The 17,388-nt window shown below is 44.0% G+C and overlaps 1 long non-coding RNA gene across 1 annotated transcript; it reads right to left on the bottom strand.

Annotated features, from left to right (window-relative positions):
* Window positions 1-1,053: 1,053 nt before the first annotated feature.
* On the bottom strand, window positions 1,054-7,993 carry LOC142450737 (uncharacterized). Its single transcript, XR_012784955.1, has 3 exons — window positions 7,785-7,993; window positions 4,985-5,076; window positions 1,054-1,349 (listed from the first exon to the last, which is right to left on the bottom strand). It is a non-coding gene; the product is annotated as an uncharacterized LOC142450737 (long non-coding RNA).
* Window positions 7,994-17,388: the final 9,395 nt, after the last annotated feature.

A 17,388-nucleotide genomic window follows, 5' to 3' on the forward strand; every position in this document is an offset into this window, starting at 1 on the left:
CACTGAGCAAGATAACAGCTATTTTTGTTGAGTGTCTTGAATTCACAGTCCTTGTACACACAGTTTACTCACAAGGACCCTGTGAAATAATGTAAATGTCATTTGTAAGCTTAGCTAATGCCTAGACAAAGCAGAAGGCAAAAATTGGGTAGAGTCATAACTTCCCTGGAAACTCCTATAAATCATTCTAAAAGTTTTGTGATTATAATCAATTATAATACTATTTATGAATTACAGGTGATAAATACCACAATGGATCACGTATGATGTAGTAGGAATACAATAGTAAAGCACAGACATTGGTGGTCTCAGAACAGCCAGATGCCCACAAACAGGAGGGGAGAAAAGAGTAATTCCATGTCTTCAACCTTAAGCTCATTGCACACATGCGCCAAGCAAATTATCAAGTAAAATTTTTGCCACATTAAAATTTCCTAATTTTCTCTTTGTTTTTCGCTGAGAAAAGATGATTGAATTCATGAAAATTAACTGTGTGATACATTCCCCCTGTATGGCTTAATAAGAAGTATTCATTATAGATTTAGACCTATCCCTGGCATTGGGTTGAGTGCAGGAGAAGTAAGAGTGAATCAGATAGGCATGTCTCCTGGTGTGGTAGGTTTAGTGTCAACTTGGCTGCGCTAGTCTCCTCAGCTTGGCAGTAATCCTCCACAGTGCGAGCTAACATAACATAAACCACTCCATGATGGGATCTTCTCTGAGCAGCCGAGCAGTTATGGGGAGATTGGGGAGAAGGGCCAGCCTTTTACTCAGGCCACAACCCTGATGCAATGGGAAGGGAGTTGGCTCAGGGGTGTGACCTACTTCCTATATAAGTTGACACTGTGGGGAAGACAGCTCGATTCTTACTGGACCTGGTATCTGACTCATCAACTTCTCATTCTTTGGATTTGAGCCAATGACCATATTATATGTCATGTTGACCATATTGTTGTTTTTAAGTGACTGTGTTAGTCTGGGTAGACTAGAGAAACAAATCCATGGACACACATATGTGTATAAGAAAGAGATTTATATACAAGAGCAATTGAACATTGAGAAAACATCCCAGCCCAGTCCAATCCTAGGTCATAAGTCCGATATTAGGGCATATGTCTGACAGCAATCTATAAAGCAAGTCCTCTTCAGACTCACGAAACACATGTAATAACACCGAATGTAGAAGATCACAGGCCAGTGGGTAGAAAGTCTTTGGTGGTTGAAGCATCTCAGCGCTGGCAGGGGTCTCCACATGGCCATTCCAGCTCCCAGGGCTGCATTAGGGTGGGTCCATGCGCCATCTCCTTAGGGATGCCTCGCAGGAAGTCAGTCTTGTCAGTAGAGAGTCTCTAAGGGAGTGAACAGAGAGAGTGTGTGTCTCCCGCCTCCAAGAAGGAAGTACCAGATTCCCCAGAATTCTCAGGAGAAGCCCATGCCCACAATGAAGTCTCATTGGCTATCCCCAAATCAATAGCTTAGACTCCACCCCTACACTCTTGATCTGCAAATTGACAAATGATTAGATATCTACCACAGGGCCATTGTGTTGGCTCCAAACATAGTGACCTTTTGCACAACAGAATGAAACACTACGCAGACCTGTGCCATCCTCAAAATTGTGCCTATGTCCGAGCCCATTGAGGCAGCCATGTGTCCATCCATCTTCTTGAGGACCTTCCTCTTTTACACTACCCTTCCACTTTACCAAACAAGCTGACCTACTCCAGGGACTGGTCTCTCCTGTCAACATGCCCCAAATATGTAAGACAAAGTCTTTCCATCCTTGACTGCAAGGTGCACTCTGGCTTTACTTCATCCAAAACACAGAGATTTGTCTTTTTAACAGTCTATGGTACTTGTAATATTCTTCGCCAACACCACAATTCAAATGCATCATTTCTTCTTTGGCCTTCCTTATTTAATGTCCAACTTTCACATGTAAATGATGCAATGAGAGTTATCATGGCTTGGGTCAGGCGCACCTTCATCTTCAGAGTAACTTCCTTGCTCGTCAATGCTCTAAAAAGGTCTGGTGCAGCATATTTACCTAATGCACTACATCTTTGGATCTCCTGACTGCTGCTTCCGTGAACAATGGTTTGATTGTGGTCATATTATCAACCATATTGCCTGCTGACGCGGGGAGCCATCCGCAGCCTGCCAGCTCACCTGCTGACCTGGGTTGGATTCATTAGATTCCGCACTCACAAGCCTACCTGTTGACCTTAGATTCATCCACCAGTCTATGGTATTCCTGCTTTGTTTTCCTGATGCCAGGTTGGCCGGCCGGCTTCCTGTTTCATCTATCCACACGGTGATGCACTGGACTTAGTTATTGTAAATTTCTATGAGTATATATATACATTTATAGAATATATAACTAACCACGAGAGAGAGAGAGAGAGAGAGAGAGAGAGAGAGAGAGAGAGAGAGAGAGAGAGAGAGAGGTGACTGGTTTTACTTTTTCAGAGAACCCAGTCTAATACACTTGGCCTAATGCAACTTATAGTCTTTGCAGATTGTTGTTGTGTCAGTTTTACAGATGATGAAACCAAAGTTCAAAGAGGTGACTGACAAAGGTTGCACAGGTGGTAAGGATCAAGGCTAGACTTGAACCCAAGTCTTCTGACTTTAACCTTTAGCTTCCCCCTGCCACTCCTACTGTCTTCCATGGTAATTACCCATTTGTCAGTTTGTCATATTGGGGTGAATTTCATGTTGCTATCATGACAGAAGGTGTGCCTGGTATTTGAAATACCATTAGGGTCACCCATGTTGGACAGGTTTCAGCAGAACCAAGATAGACTAGGAAGAAAGGTCTGATGATCTAATTCCAAAAATTAGTCAATGAAAATTTTGTGACTAACCACAGAATAATGTCTAATATAGTGTTGGAAGATGAGCCACTCGGGTTGGAAGACTAGAGAAAGTTTCCTTCTCACGAGGAGGGACTCAAGCCTTCAGAACCTGTATTTGCGGATGTAGGACAACCCAGAATGAGCATTATCAGCTGCAAACATCTATTGTTAATTGCAACATAGAATTACAAAGTTTGGATCAAAGAAAATCGGGAGTTAACAAAAATGAAATGGAATACCTGAAGATGGATTTAAACCCAAACCAAACTCACGGCCTGAGCTGATTTCAACTCAAAGTGATCCTATAGGACCTAGTAGAACTTGGGGTTTCTGAAGATATAAATCTTCATGGGAACAGAAAGCCTCATCTTTCTCTCAAGGAGCACTGAGTGGTTCTGAACTGCTGATCTTGTGGTTAGCAGTGCAATGTGTAACCCACTACACCACAAGCTCCTTTGAAAATCAATTTTCATGGTGTTAATGAGCTGAAATGAGCTGTTATTGGCCATTTTGAATATAATAATCATAAGGTCAACTATGCCAGGTGTGTTAGGCTAGATTCTCTAGAGAAGCAAAATCAGTGATCTATATCTACATTTATCTTAATCGATGTCTATCTGTATATACAGAAGTTCATATCATGGAAATGACTAACACAGCTGTAGAAGTTGCTATTGCGAGTCCAGTTCAAGCCCACAGGTGTAATGGAAGGTGAAGGCTTCTCCTGACCCTTGTGGCTGTGGGGACTGATAAACCAGGAAGCACCAACCAGGAAGCAGGAAGACCACAGGCTAGTATATGCCTTGCGGATGACTCCAAGGTCAGCATGACATGCTACTTAGGACTCCCAGGGTCAGCAGTGTCAGCAGGGCCACTGATTCAAGTCCAAAGGATTGGAAGTTGACGCAGGATCCAGACCAGCAGGAAGCCAGCAAGTATTCCATAGAGTCTATTGTACAGGAATTAGGCCACACTCCTGAGGAAATTTCCTTCCAGACTACATCAGAGCTCTGACCTGAATAAGGGGTTTGCACTCCCCCACTAATCTTACAACTTAGTGGATGCTCGCAGCAGATCCCATGATGGAGTTGGTTACACTGTGTTATGTAACATCCTGGAGGGTTACAAGGCTTTACCTGCCAAAGCCCTGAGAATCCTGATCAAGTCGACACAAAACCTATTGAATGAATGAAGAATGGCATTGTATTCACTGTCAAAGTGAACATTTGAAGGTTATTCTGAAATACAAAATTGTCAAGGACAAGTGAACACCTATATATGTCTACAAGCTAATAACCCCATGTTTGAATTTAAGCACTAACTACAAATGCCAAAGATGGAGAAATTAAAGATTTCTTAATGAGTTGCCAAGAGCTGAAATTGATTGATGACAACCAATGTCATGTGCAAATCCAAAATTCAGAGTCCTAGAATTTATTCCAGAAAAAAAGAGACCACTGTAACTGGCCATTTGCCTTGGCTTTGGGGACCTGGGATTGAGTTCATATATGGTGCTGAATTGTTCCCTCCAGAAATGGGGTGGGTTGGAATGGAATGGTAATAAGCGCGCTGTCTCCTCCAGAGGGCCCACTCCCCGTCCTGCCCACAGCCGTAATGGTTGACCACTCTCCTTAAGCCCCCTATTGATTACAAGGAGTTGATTTCTTCTGATGCAAGTGGCTGAGCCAAGGGCAGTTAGAGCTGAGCCGGGGGCTCCAAATTACTGCCTTCCAGAGTAAGTATGCCGGGCAGCTTTCCCAGAGGTCTTCCTCAAGGACAAAGAGGCTAGTTTTGAACTTGTATCTGTTTAGTATCTGATATGTGAATGTTCCTTCCCCATTGTGTGTTCCAAATGGCCTGAGAATCGGGGTTATCTTTGCCCCAGAATTCATGCTCACTGGCCTCTCAGGCTCCATCCTTGGAGTATTCTTGAACAGCCCCACAGAGATGCTGCCAGCGAGACCCATCTGAAGGCAGTGGTTTGCTTTGGCACTCAATACGCTGACCCAGCCCACCACAGGGGTGGTGGCGCCAGACCTGGGCTCCTTCTAAACTGGGCAGGGCCATTTTGGGGAGCGGAAGAATAATCTTCGTATTGAAAAGGGTTGCGACTCCCCTCCCATCACCTGAACCAGGCAAGATAGTGCTTCGCTTGTTCAGTGACATCAAGGAGGCACCAGCAGGGACTGGATTAGAGTAGGATTCCATTTTAGTTCTCCTGTCAGAGAGATAAAAATAAAACATTTAGCCCAAGGAAAGTTGGCTTCTCACGACAGACTTGCACATGGGCTCTGTGGAGAAATGTCACTAATGGTGTTTTAATAACACTTGAGGTACTTAGCGACCCAAACTAAGAAGGACTTCTTATTGACTAGAGCAACTGCTAGCCCTTAATGATGGGCTAAGTATCAGCTACTGGCAGGCTACGTAGTGGGCTAAGTGCTGGGTACTTACCCAGCAAATTTATCATTATTTCTGTTTTATAAACCAGAATTTGTGTTAACTAATACTTTGGGGCCACGCAAGGTAATTATGGAACCCCATCTTGGTAACAACGTGCAATTATCCTACGGCTGCCTTGTGTTTACTAAGCAAATCTATGCGATTATTATCGAAAGCCCAAGTCCCATCCCCCAAGCCACAAAAGTGCACCCGAGGGCAGGTCTGTGCCTAGAGGAGATGTAGCACTTGCATGGAATCATGAAAGATGGGGGCCTCCACTTCCTAAATTCCAGCTCTGCTCCCAACCCTGGCCTCTGAGAAGCCGCAAGCTAGACTTTGGGAAATAATGTGCTTGTGTCTTTGCTTCTCCCCGCCCAAACCACACCAGCCTTCGTTCTGCCCACCTCGCCTTGCGCCCTCCAGTAGGGCAGAGGCTGTTCGGACTTGCCAATCGCTCACACAAAGCATGCTGGGAGCTCAGCATCGGCCTGCAGGCGGTTCGGTTCAACAGTTAGGCAGCCTTTTCAACGTTCATCCAGTGTTAGGAATTGTGCAGAACAGCAGAGACGCAGAGACAAAGAAGGGGTTGCTTTGGAGAGCCTAAGGTGGGAGGGACGGCCTGCCCTCCTTTGTTGAGATCATGGGAAACATGGAAGAATGCATGTCCAAATTGTCAGATGATCAAACGCCACCAGGAATCAAGCGCTTCTGCTCTTGCCCCAGAGAAGCGTTCTCTTTCCTCCCCAGCGCTCAGCCAGCTCAGTGACTAGGCAATGAGAGCTGCCTCCAGGCATGGTGTTAACTGACCTCCGTCTCTGACCTCTCATTGGGCTTGTTGAGTTCTAGGTTTCATTGGTCTCTGCGTCCCCATCATGAAGCATAGGGCCAGGAGCTCAGTAGGCACCCATTACATGTTTACTGAATGAATAGCAGTCACTCAATAAACAAACAACAACAAAAAATGTATAAGTACCTCTTTAAAGGGCTATTTGAAGAGTGGCCGAGGCAATGAGCCCAAACCACGGATTTTATTTTGTTTTCACAAATGTGGGTACATGTCGGGAGCTGGATTTTGAAAGGACTGGAGATGAGATTTCTGGACTTGTCAGATGGTGAACAAAAGACCAGTTAAATAAAAACAAAGACACCAAGGCCCTAAGCATAAGGGCCTTTCTGCTTACTTGGTATTGATGGGCTGACATTTGACCATGAGACTGCAGTGCCATTCACCAGCAGCCTTCAGTGGAGCTGGCCCTCCAGGGCAGCGAGCTGAAAGCACTATTGTCCTTTGCTTGTATGCACAAGACTCCCGCAGCTGGCCTCAAGGTCACCGCGCGTCACTGTTTGCTTGTGTGTTCTTAAGCTAGGGGCCCTGCTTTTAGCAAATGATCAGATTTTCTTTCTTCCCCATCAGCTCTTCCTCTCACCCGCCTCCCCCACCTCCTCCGGTCCTTCCATTTCTCCAGTCTCGGAATCTCTCTGGGAGAATGTTAAGTAGACCTAACACAGGCTGGAAGGTCATTCTCAAAGGCCTTCTCCCGCTGGCAGATTCTTAAACCAATGATAGGAAGAATAACTAAATTGGGATGTGGAATATTTTCAAAGACATCTCCCACATAGGACATTTTTCTATCTGACTAATGAGTCTATGACAAGACTTTTTTTTTCCAGCTCTATTTTTTTATTCCCGTCAAACCACAGAGAACACATTTGAGAGCCAAGGTTCTTCACATGTAGAGTTCAGTGAGATCGGCTGCATCCGTCCTGAGCATCCATCACCAGTATCCCTCCCCTACATTGTCCAGCCCCAGAAACAAGAACTCCAGGATGCCTAAGCAACGCTGCCGTTGTTATTTGTCCTCGAGCTCGTGTTGACTCCTGGGGACCCCGAGGGGAACTGCTCCATCGCTTTCTAAGGCTGCAACTTTTCAGAAGCAGAATGCCAGGTCTGTCTTCTCGAGTGTTCTGGGGAGAGTTTGAACAGCCAACCTTCTGGCTAATAGTTGAATGCTTAACCTATCACACTCCTCTTGGCTTTCTAAGCAATTCCCCCACTCCCTCTTCCTTCTACCCACAGTAGCCACTGTTAAATTGTGATCTCCCTATATTTTTGGCAAGGTGTATATATATATATATATATATATATATATATATATATATATATATATATATATATATATATATATATATATATACTATATATATGTATATATCTGTTGTTAGGTGCTGTCCAGTGGGTTCCAACTCATATAGATATAAAGGTATACATACAGAGACTTATGGACAAAAAACTAAATACAAAACAAAGACACCAAGGTCCTAAGTATGAGGCTCCTTTCTGTTCCCTTGATAGTGATGGGCTGACATTTGACAGAGGCAGGTATATATAAAACATCAGGGGAGCAACGATGAAACATATAACTTTCCTCTAGTTCTTAAATACTCCCTCCTCCCCCCGCCCCACTATCATGGTCCCAATACTACCTTGCAAATCGGGCTAGACCAGAGGATGTACATTGGTACAGAGAGGAACTGGAAATACAGGGAATCCAGGACAGATGACTCCTCCAGAACCAGTGGTGAGAGTGGCGATGCCTGGAGGGTGGAGAGAATGTGGGGTAGAAAGGGGGAACTGATTACAGGAATCTACGTATAGCCTCCTCCCTGGGGGAGGGACAGCAGAGAAGAGGGTGGGGGGGACATCAGACAGTGTAATATATGACAAAATAATAATAATATATGAATGATGAAGGATTCACGAGATGGGGTGAAGGGGGAGGGAGGAGGAAAATGAACAGCAGATATTAAGGGCTCAAGTAGAAGGCAAATGTTTTGAGAATGGTGATGGCAACAAATGTACATATGTTCTTGACACAATGAATGTATGTATGGATTGTGATAAGAATTGTACGAGCCCCCAATAAAATGATTTTAAAAATCAGTATGTATATGTGGTGTTTTCTTTTTTAACTTTTAAAAACTTTCATTGTGATTTAGGTGAATGCTTACCAAGCAGATTATGAGTTTTCCCATCAATAATTTGTTCACATTTCGTTTGAGCTCATCCATTCCAAGCTCCACATTGTACCATTACTGATCCTGCTTCCAGTGTTTCTGGTTCCCATTCGGCATTACAAACCCCCTATCTTTAAATAAATGATGCCTTTGGATCTTGAACGGCTGAGTATTCTAGTTCATGCTTGAGTTTAACTCCAGACTACAAGGGAAACCGAGGACCATAATCTTGGGGATGGGGCTCCCCACCAGTCTCAATCCAACTAATAAGCCATTGCTTTGATGATATTGAATTCTGTTCCATATTTTTTCCCACTCTTGCCAGGACCTTCTCATGATCCTTTTCAGAGTAGTTGGTTGTCATTTCTAGATAGACATACAGTGTTTGGTGTAGTGCTGGTGGCTAACTGAAAAGTTGGTGGTTCAAATCCACCCAGCAGCTCTACAGGAGAAAAGTCTTGGCAATTTGCTTTTGTAAAGAGTATAACCTAGAAAATCTATAGGGAAGTTCTGCTGTGTTACAAAGCGTTGCTTTGAGTCAGAAACATTATTTACTAGACCTACTACTACCACCACAACCATTATATATATATACTTTTTGGTTTATTTTTTATGATGGGATCTCCCCTCCCCCTTCCCAATTTAGAATAATTTTTAAATTAAAAGATCACTTTATTGGGGGCTCTTATAACTTTTGTTACAATCCAAACATCAATTGTATCAGGCATATTTGTACATATGTTGCCATGATTATTTTCTAGACATTTACTTTCTATGGAGCCCTGGTTATCAGCTTTTTCCCTTCCCTTACCTCCTTGTGACTCCTTGATAGATTGTAAATTATTGTTATTTTCATATCTCACACTGACCACTGTCTCCCTTCCCCTATGGTTTCTGTTATTCTTCCCCCCTGGAAGCGGTGTGTGGTTATGTGTTGACCACTGTGATCAGTTTCCACTTCCACCCACACTCTCCCTGCCATTTCCCCTACCCTTCTGGTATTGCTAGTTCCCTTCCTATTCCTGGATCCCATGTGTTGTGAGCTCTTATCGCTTATCTCTACCTGTGCGCATGCTCCAGTCTAGTCTGAAGTGAGGGACAGCACTGGGGTCATGACACTGGGGGTGAAGAAGCCTCAAGGAACCATAGGACTATAGTGTGCTTCATCAATGCTTTACTGCAACCTGGTTGACTCGTTCCTTCCCTGTGACCCCTCTGTGAGGGGATGTCCCATTGTCTACAGATGAGCTTTGGGTCTCTACTCTGACCCCCCTCATTTCTCAACAATATGTTTTTGTTTGTTTGTTTGGTCATTATGGGTCTTCTGATGCCTTTTGCCTGGTCCCAATGACACCTCATAATTGCACCAATGGTTTACTTCTTCCATGTGGGCTTGTTGCTTCTCTGCTAGATAGCCACTTGTTTAATTTTGTGTTAGTCTGGGTAAACTAGGGAAGTTCTTATATAGATAAGAGAGAATTTTATATAAAGGGTAAGTGTACATTCAGAAAGCATCCCAACCCCATCCAGTCCAAGCCCATAAGTCTGACTAGCCCATATGTCTGACACCGATCTGCAAAGTCTTCCTCAAACTCACAAAACACACATAATGATGCCAAATGCAGGACGATCACAGGCCAGTGGGTAGAAAGTCTTTGAATCCAGTGGCAGTGTAAGCATCTCAGCACTGGCAGGGATCTCCACGTGGTTTCTCCAGCACCCAGGGAGGGCTGCATCAGGGTAAGTATATGTGGTTTCTCCTCAGGAATGTCTCACAGGAAGTGGGCCTTGCCAGCTGAAGCAGGGAACTGGCTCAGGCAGCTGCACCCTGGTCCGACCATCAGAGAGCAAGAGACCCGAGAACAAGAAAGGCAAGGCTCAAGGAGCCATTTATCTCTCCACCCTTCAATTAATTCCACATGTGTTTATCAGCCAGGTTGGCACAACAAACCTTAACTATCTGCTATTTCAAGCCTTCAAGACCTCAGATGCAATACCTTTTAATATCTGGGTACCATCTGCTTTCTTCACCACATTTGCTTATGCACACATTTTTTTATAGCTGAAAAACTGAAGATTCAGAGATACTAATTCATCTGCCCATTGGGGAAAGATTACTCAGAGAAATACTTTTAGCTCACAGTTCTTTCTAATACGTCACACTGCCTTTAACTCTTTGAAAGACTTTGAAACCTGGGTAATATTTAATCAGCTTATGGAGCGTAAGATGAAATGTTGCCAGAGTTATAATGCCCTAGTAATACTTATTGAAAGTTTTAAAACTTTCTGGAGGATAGAGTCTGGCCATTCCTTGGGTTTGACAACAGGATAGTTGAAAATAACCTGCAGGCCAAGAGTGAGCATATTGATATGAAAGCTAAACGTCTATAAAGTGGTTCACCTCATTCCTGTCCATACTATTCAAAGGTGACTCCATGTTCAGAATGTGCTCTGCTGAGCTGCTTGGGGTTGAAGAAAGAGAAGGACCAAAGACCATGATTCTTGTGCTCAGAACAGAGTTTCAGTCTCATTGGGGAAGCAGGATGGACAACACATGACAGAAAGAATCAGCCCGCAATGAGTGCTCTAGGCAGCAGTGCTAAGGCACTTAGGAAGAGGTGAGGCTTGCAGCAGGCCCCAAAGGATGCTCGATGCTGGTACAGAGGACCACATGTGGTTTGGGGAATGAGCAAGACACTCCAGACACTGATAGCGTCCCTTGCTTATGTAGACTGTGGTCGAATAAGAGGAGACTTGTTGGCACAGTGGCTGAATTACTTGGCTGCTCATGGCCTGCTAACTGAAAACTCGGCAGTTGAAACCAACCAGCTGCTCTGTGGGGAGAAAAGAAAAGGTAGTCAGCGTCTTTAAAGAATTCCAGCCATGGAAATACTATGCGGAAGTTCTACTCTGTTCTGTAGCATCACTGTGACTTGGAATCCACTTGACAGCAATGGCTTTTGTTGGGGGCGGGGGCAGGTAAAGTAAGAATGACAACCATATTTTCAGGTGACACAGATTCAGTTTCAACTCATAGTGACAACATACAATAAAAGGAAATACTGCCTGTTCCTGCCTCATCCCCACAATTGTTGTTTTGGTGGAGCCCATTGTTGAGCCACGGTGTCCGTCCATCTTATTGAGGGCCTTCCTCCTTTTTTGGTTGACCCTCTATTGCACCAAGCATGATGTCACTTTCCAACGAATGGTCTCTCCGGACACCATGTTCAAAATCTGTGGGATGAAATCTCACCATCCTTGCATCTAAGGGGCTTTCTGGCTGTACTTCTTCCAAGACAGACTTGTTCTTCTGGCAGTCCATGGTGATTTTAATATTATTCGCCAACACTACAATTCATATTCAACAACTCTTCTTGGGTCGTCCGTATTCACTGTCTAACTCTACATGCACATGAAGCTACTGAAACTATCATTGCTCGGGTCAGGCACACCTCAAAGTGACATCTTTGCTCTTCAACACTTTTAAAAGGTCTTGGGCAGCAGATTAACTAAATGCAACGCATCCTTTGATCCACTGACTGCTGCTTCCATGAGCATTGATTATCTATCCAAGAAAAATAAAATCTTAGACAATTTCAATATTTTCTCCATTTATCATGATGTTCTATCGAATCAGTTGTGAGGATTTTGGTTTTCTTTACATTGTGTTGTAATACATACAGGGACAGTGCATTCCTTCCATCTTCTTTTCATGCTTCCTGCATTGTTCAATATTTTACCAATGAATTCCTATAACATTGCATCTAAAGACATGACTTTTTCATCAGTTCTTCCCACTTGGGATATGTAGAGCAATGTTCTCTCATTTTGGTTTTCTAATACCAGATCTTTGCACAGCTGCTAGAAGGAGAATCAGATCAACAAGACACCATGACTGGCTAGAAAAATTCCTTTATGTAGCTTGAGGACAAAAAAAGACATTGGTGGTCACACCACTGAGAAACCAGGGCTAAAACAATGGGACGCTCAAGTTGTTAATGGACTTGAGGTTGGATATGTGTAACAGTAGGAGAGATCAGAGAGGCTCCCAGAGGAAGTGAGCTTGGGCTTAGTCCTTGATTTATCACAAAGGGTTAGAGATATCATCCAAGGCCACACATCCCCTGGGCTTCAGTAAAATGAGGAAGTTTAACAAGTGGGTCTCTAAGGCCTTTTCCCATGCTTGCTGGACTGTTAGTTCACCAACCACATAGTGAGGACAGGGGTCATGTCTGGTCAGGGGTTATCAATCCCCAGAGATTGATCAGAATGACCCCTACCCTCAAGGGGTCACAGTCAGATGGAGAACATGGGAAACAAACACACTGTAACTAAGCCACAGCAGAAAACAGTATGTGCTCCACAGTGTCACAAAATCCCATAAGTAAGATTAGCATGGGCTTATTTGTGCTTACTTCCTAATCTTTAGTGAATAGTTGTACTTATTTTTTAACCCCATTGAAGATATGACTTCGAAAGGTGACTGCCTTCTTCTTCTTCCAGCTCTACACTGTGTCAGCAAGGCCCCTCTTGCTGCACCACAGGCTGCATCAGCCCAGAGCTCTATCAGTGTCCTGAGTCTCTTGCTCATTTGCCAAACCACAGGGCTGTCCTCTGTGCCAACACTGAGCATCCTTTGGGCCTGCTGCAAATTTCATCTCCTCCTAAGTGCCTTAGCACTGTTTTCTAGAGCACTCATTGGGTGTAATTCTTTTTGTCCTGAATTGTCCATCCTAATTCCCTATTGAGACTGAGCACAAGAATCATGATATTTGGTCCTTCTCTTTCCTCAACTTCAAGCAGCTAGCTCAGCAGAGCACATTCTTACAGTGTCTTCTGTGCTAATCTGGGTAGACTAGAGAAACAAATTCATAGAAACTCATATGTGTATAAGAGAGGGTTTTATATAAAGGGTGATTGTACATTAAGAAAGCATCCCAACCCAGTCCAGTCCAAGCCCATAAGTCCAATATTAGCCTATATGTCTGATACCAATCTATAAAGTCCTCTTCTGACTCATGAAACATATACAGTGATGCTGAATGCAGGAAGATCACAGACCAGTGGGATGGAAGTCTTCTGGGTCCAGTGGCTTCTGGCACTGGCAGGGGTCTCCACATGGCTTCTCCAGCACCCAGGGCTGCCTTAGGGTAGGTCCATGTGACTTCTCCAGCTCAGGACACTAGGTAGTTCCATGTGTCTTGTCAGCTGCCATGTCTCCCTAATCCAAGGAGGAAAATTCTAAGAATTCCCTGAATTCTCAGGAGAAATCATGTCCAAACAGAGGTCTCGTTGGCTATGATTCAATTGACAGACTAGACTCTAACCCTTCGCTCTTAATCCTTTCAAGTCCTCAATTGACACCAGATGATGTAACTACCACACCTTCCTGTGAAATTGGAGTCACTTTTCAAATGAACAGTTCCTGACAGGGAGGGAGCACACAGCAAGGAAGGTAAGCAAAACACTCTTACTTTGGCCATTCAGCATCTTACCTACCTTGTCTAATAGATATCGTGACTGTGTCGGTTGAGTTCCTGGGATAATTATGCTGGTCAGGATAACCAGCCAGGGTAAGAACATACAAAAAAGAAGTAAATAAATGTCAAACCTGGATCAAGAGAGACTAGAAAGTTTAAAAGACCTAACTAAAGCCTGGGGGAAAGAGAGAAAAGGACAAGAGCCACATCATTGTGATTTTAGCAGCATGGCAGTCACCATCTAACCAACCCTGCCTAACGGTGACCTCCACGTGCATCAAAGTAGAACTATTTTCCATAGAATTTTCAATGGCTAAGTTTTTCAGAAGTAGATTTCCAGGCCTTTCTTCTGACGTGCTTCTAAGGGGACCCTGATTTTTTTGGTTATCACTGGACATGTTAGCCACGTGCACCCAAGATTTAGCAGAGGAGAGGGCACAGAACCAGGAGCATGTTTTGAAGAAAGTAAAGGGACGTGAGGATGGGCTTGGTGACAGTGTGAAATTTGGGAGCTCATGCGAGTGATGCTGTTGTCAGGTGCTGTCAACCATTTCCCATGCACAGTGACCCTAATTACAACACCATGAAATACCACTCCGTCTGTGCCATCCTCACAATTGTTCTGATGTTTGGGCCCACTTTTGCAGCCATTGCGTCAATCCATCTGCTGAGGGCCTTTCTCTTTTTTGTTGCCCATCTACTTTACCAGACAGGATGTCCTTTTCCAGGGACTGGTCTCTCCTGCTAATGACCAAAGGATGACGAGATGACGAGTTTCCATCTGTGCCTTTAAGGAGCATTCTGGCTGTACTCCTTCCAAGACAGGTTTGTTCGTTCTTATGACAGTCCATGGCCCTTTCATCATTCTCCGCCAGCAGCATCATTCAAATGCAAGCGATAGACATGATAAAGGAGGTGCTAAGACATGTTACTGAGATCTAAGAATTGGATAGTCATACTCTTCAAGAGATGCCAGTACAGATCAAAATTGTTTTTATGCAACTTTGGTTGTGAAAAAGAGGAAGACAGTTGACAAGACGGATGGACACAGTGGCTGGAACAATGAGCTCCATCGTAACAACGGTGATGATGATGCAAGATCCGGCAGCGTCTCCTTCGGTTGTGCAGAGGAAAACCATGAGCCAGAACCTATTCAACAACACCTAACAACCACTCCTCTAGCAACAAGGAGGAGTGAGTGCTCGTGAATGCTGCCTGGAAGAAGGAATCCAAACAACTGTAAGGCACCCTTCCTTTTAGGTTCCCCCTTTCCTCCTTCACAGACAGGAAATGGCAGAGATAGGGGAGGGGTACAAGAGTTGGGGTGTATATGTGTGTATATTTGAGGGAGGGTGGGTATGTATGGGCATGCATATGTGCAATTAAACACAGCCTGCTACCCCAAAGGTAGCTGAAGACACCTTGAAGCGCTGAGTGGCCTTTCCACTCCTCCCTGCTCTGTCTTCCTCCTGCTCATTGACTGTGCACACTACTGTCAGCACAACACACACACACTAGCTCCTATTTCTGTTTGCTTATTAAACCTCATTTGGAAGAGGAGATGGTACAATGGATCTAAAACAATAAGCATTTTAAACAGTGTCCAACACAAGTTTCTTGGCTCTTACTTCTCACTCATCCTTAATCTTTCTGGACCTCTTAAATGCACTTGTTGGAACAAGTTTAAAGTTTGCCTTTAGCTTCAATTTCAGCTTTGAGTTCTGATTGCTCCAGCTCTCCCACACAGCCCTGAGTCCCCCATAAGAAATTCAAATATTCATTCAATCAGAAAAAACATCTAGCTAGCTAGCTATGATTTTTACTTTATATGTTGGATAAGCCTGGTAGGATTAATTCTGACTTAGGCAACAAACTTCCATTAACGTTGGTTTTAGGGAAGGATGAGACAGAGGGGCCTGTTGTTTTGGCAGGGGACTCAATCTGGAGCCACATGATTGCAGGGTCTTCTAAGGGACACACACACACGTGTGTGTGTCTGTGTGTATGTGTGTGTGTATGTGTGTGTGTATGTGTGTATGTGTGTGTATGTGTGTATGTGTGTATGTGTGTGTATGTGTGTGTGTGTGTGTGTGCTTGGGCTCACACAGTGCTCTGTAGGTCCCTATGGAACACAGTGGCAAGGTCTGAGAGAACTTCTGGCCTCTGCCACATGGTCTTCGGGATCAAGCCCTTTCCTATGAGTCCTTGGGCCACAGACCTGGTCACCAGTAATTCTGCTTAATAATAAGTCAATTTTCTCTGAAAAAAATCAAAGAGGAATGATGTTTATCTTTTGTAAGATAGCAGAAGGAGTGGAAATTGGCATGGCTTCCATCTAAATTCAGTTTGACAAAATGAAGTGGTAGAGGACATTCTTATCCCTGGAATCTAAGACATTCGAGCCCAAATCAGCCTGTTCTTGCTCTGTCAGGAGTTCCAGCAGCTGAAGATTTAGGTTGGGTTCTTTCTTTTAGAAATTTTAATATAAGAATGATCCCAATGAGATAGAGGTTGAAGATGTCTCAAGTATTTGGCTTTTTTTCCAGTGCTATACTCTCCATTATCTCTGAGATAAACCAATTCCCAAACTCCCCTCCCTAGTGTATTTCCTCATGTCCCAGGGTTCCATAATCTGGTGAAACATCTGACAGAGCTCATGGAGGTAATGGCAGACAAGGCTGTGAAGTCCAGTTGTCCGCCCAGAAGATCCTCCTTAGCCTCGAGGCTACAGAAGCAGGTGAGTAAGACAAGTTGCTAGGCTTCAACTCAAAACTCAAGAATCAGTGGCCAGGCAGAGGGAAGTCAGATGCAAGATTCAGATACAAAGCAAAGAGTACAGGTTTCACTTGCTTAGCCAGGCAAAAGAGCACGCTAGGAACTGCATCAAGATGGCTATCTGAATTCTTTTTGGGTGGTACCTGGTGTCTGTTGATGTTCATCACTGGTACCTCAATATTAGTCTTCTACAATTGCTCATTTGGGAAGTGATCACAAAGGTGGTGTCTTGTCCATAGGGCTTTGTTGGAGGTGTGGTTTTGCCTTCTGATATATGGGCACGTCTGCATATCACACCCCAAGGAAACTAAGGGCGGTGACTGGAGGCACACCCTAGAGTCAAATAGGACCTCAGAATAAATCCCACCCATGGTGGGCTGCGATTTACCTAGTCAGCAGTTCAAAATCACCAGCAGCAATATGGGCGTAAGACGGGTTTGCTCAACAGTTGGAATCCTCACTTTAAAATGTAAAGGAAAGACATTACTTTGAAATTTGTTCCCTTGCCCCATTGGATCTCATCTGTGTTTCTTTGCAGGATATAAGGGATGAGGATTAGCCACATCATACCGCCTGTAGTTTGATCATTCATCTCTTCTTCACTGACTCCCTCGTCTCTCAAAAACAGGTTTCAATTCCTCCCATCTTCAAAGCTTTGACTTTGCTTCTCACTATAATCACTTGGCCCATGTTTCTCCTTCCCTGTGGAATGTCTGAAAGCTTCTGGTTGCTTTCCCGACTTGACTTCTCAAGGACTAATCACTCTTCACCTTTGTCTATTATCGGTCTTCAACCTACACTTTATGAAATTCCCCCAA

Source organism: Tenrec ecaudatus, chromosome 6 (assembly GCF_050624435.1).
Source record: "Tenrec ecaudatus isolate mTenEca1 chromosome 6, mTenEca1.hap1, whole genome shotgun sequence".
Taxonomy (NCBI): Eukaryota; Metazoa; Chordata; class Mammalia; order Afrosoricida; family Tenrecidae; genus Tenrec; species Tenrec ecaudatus.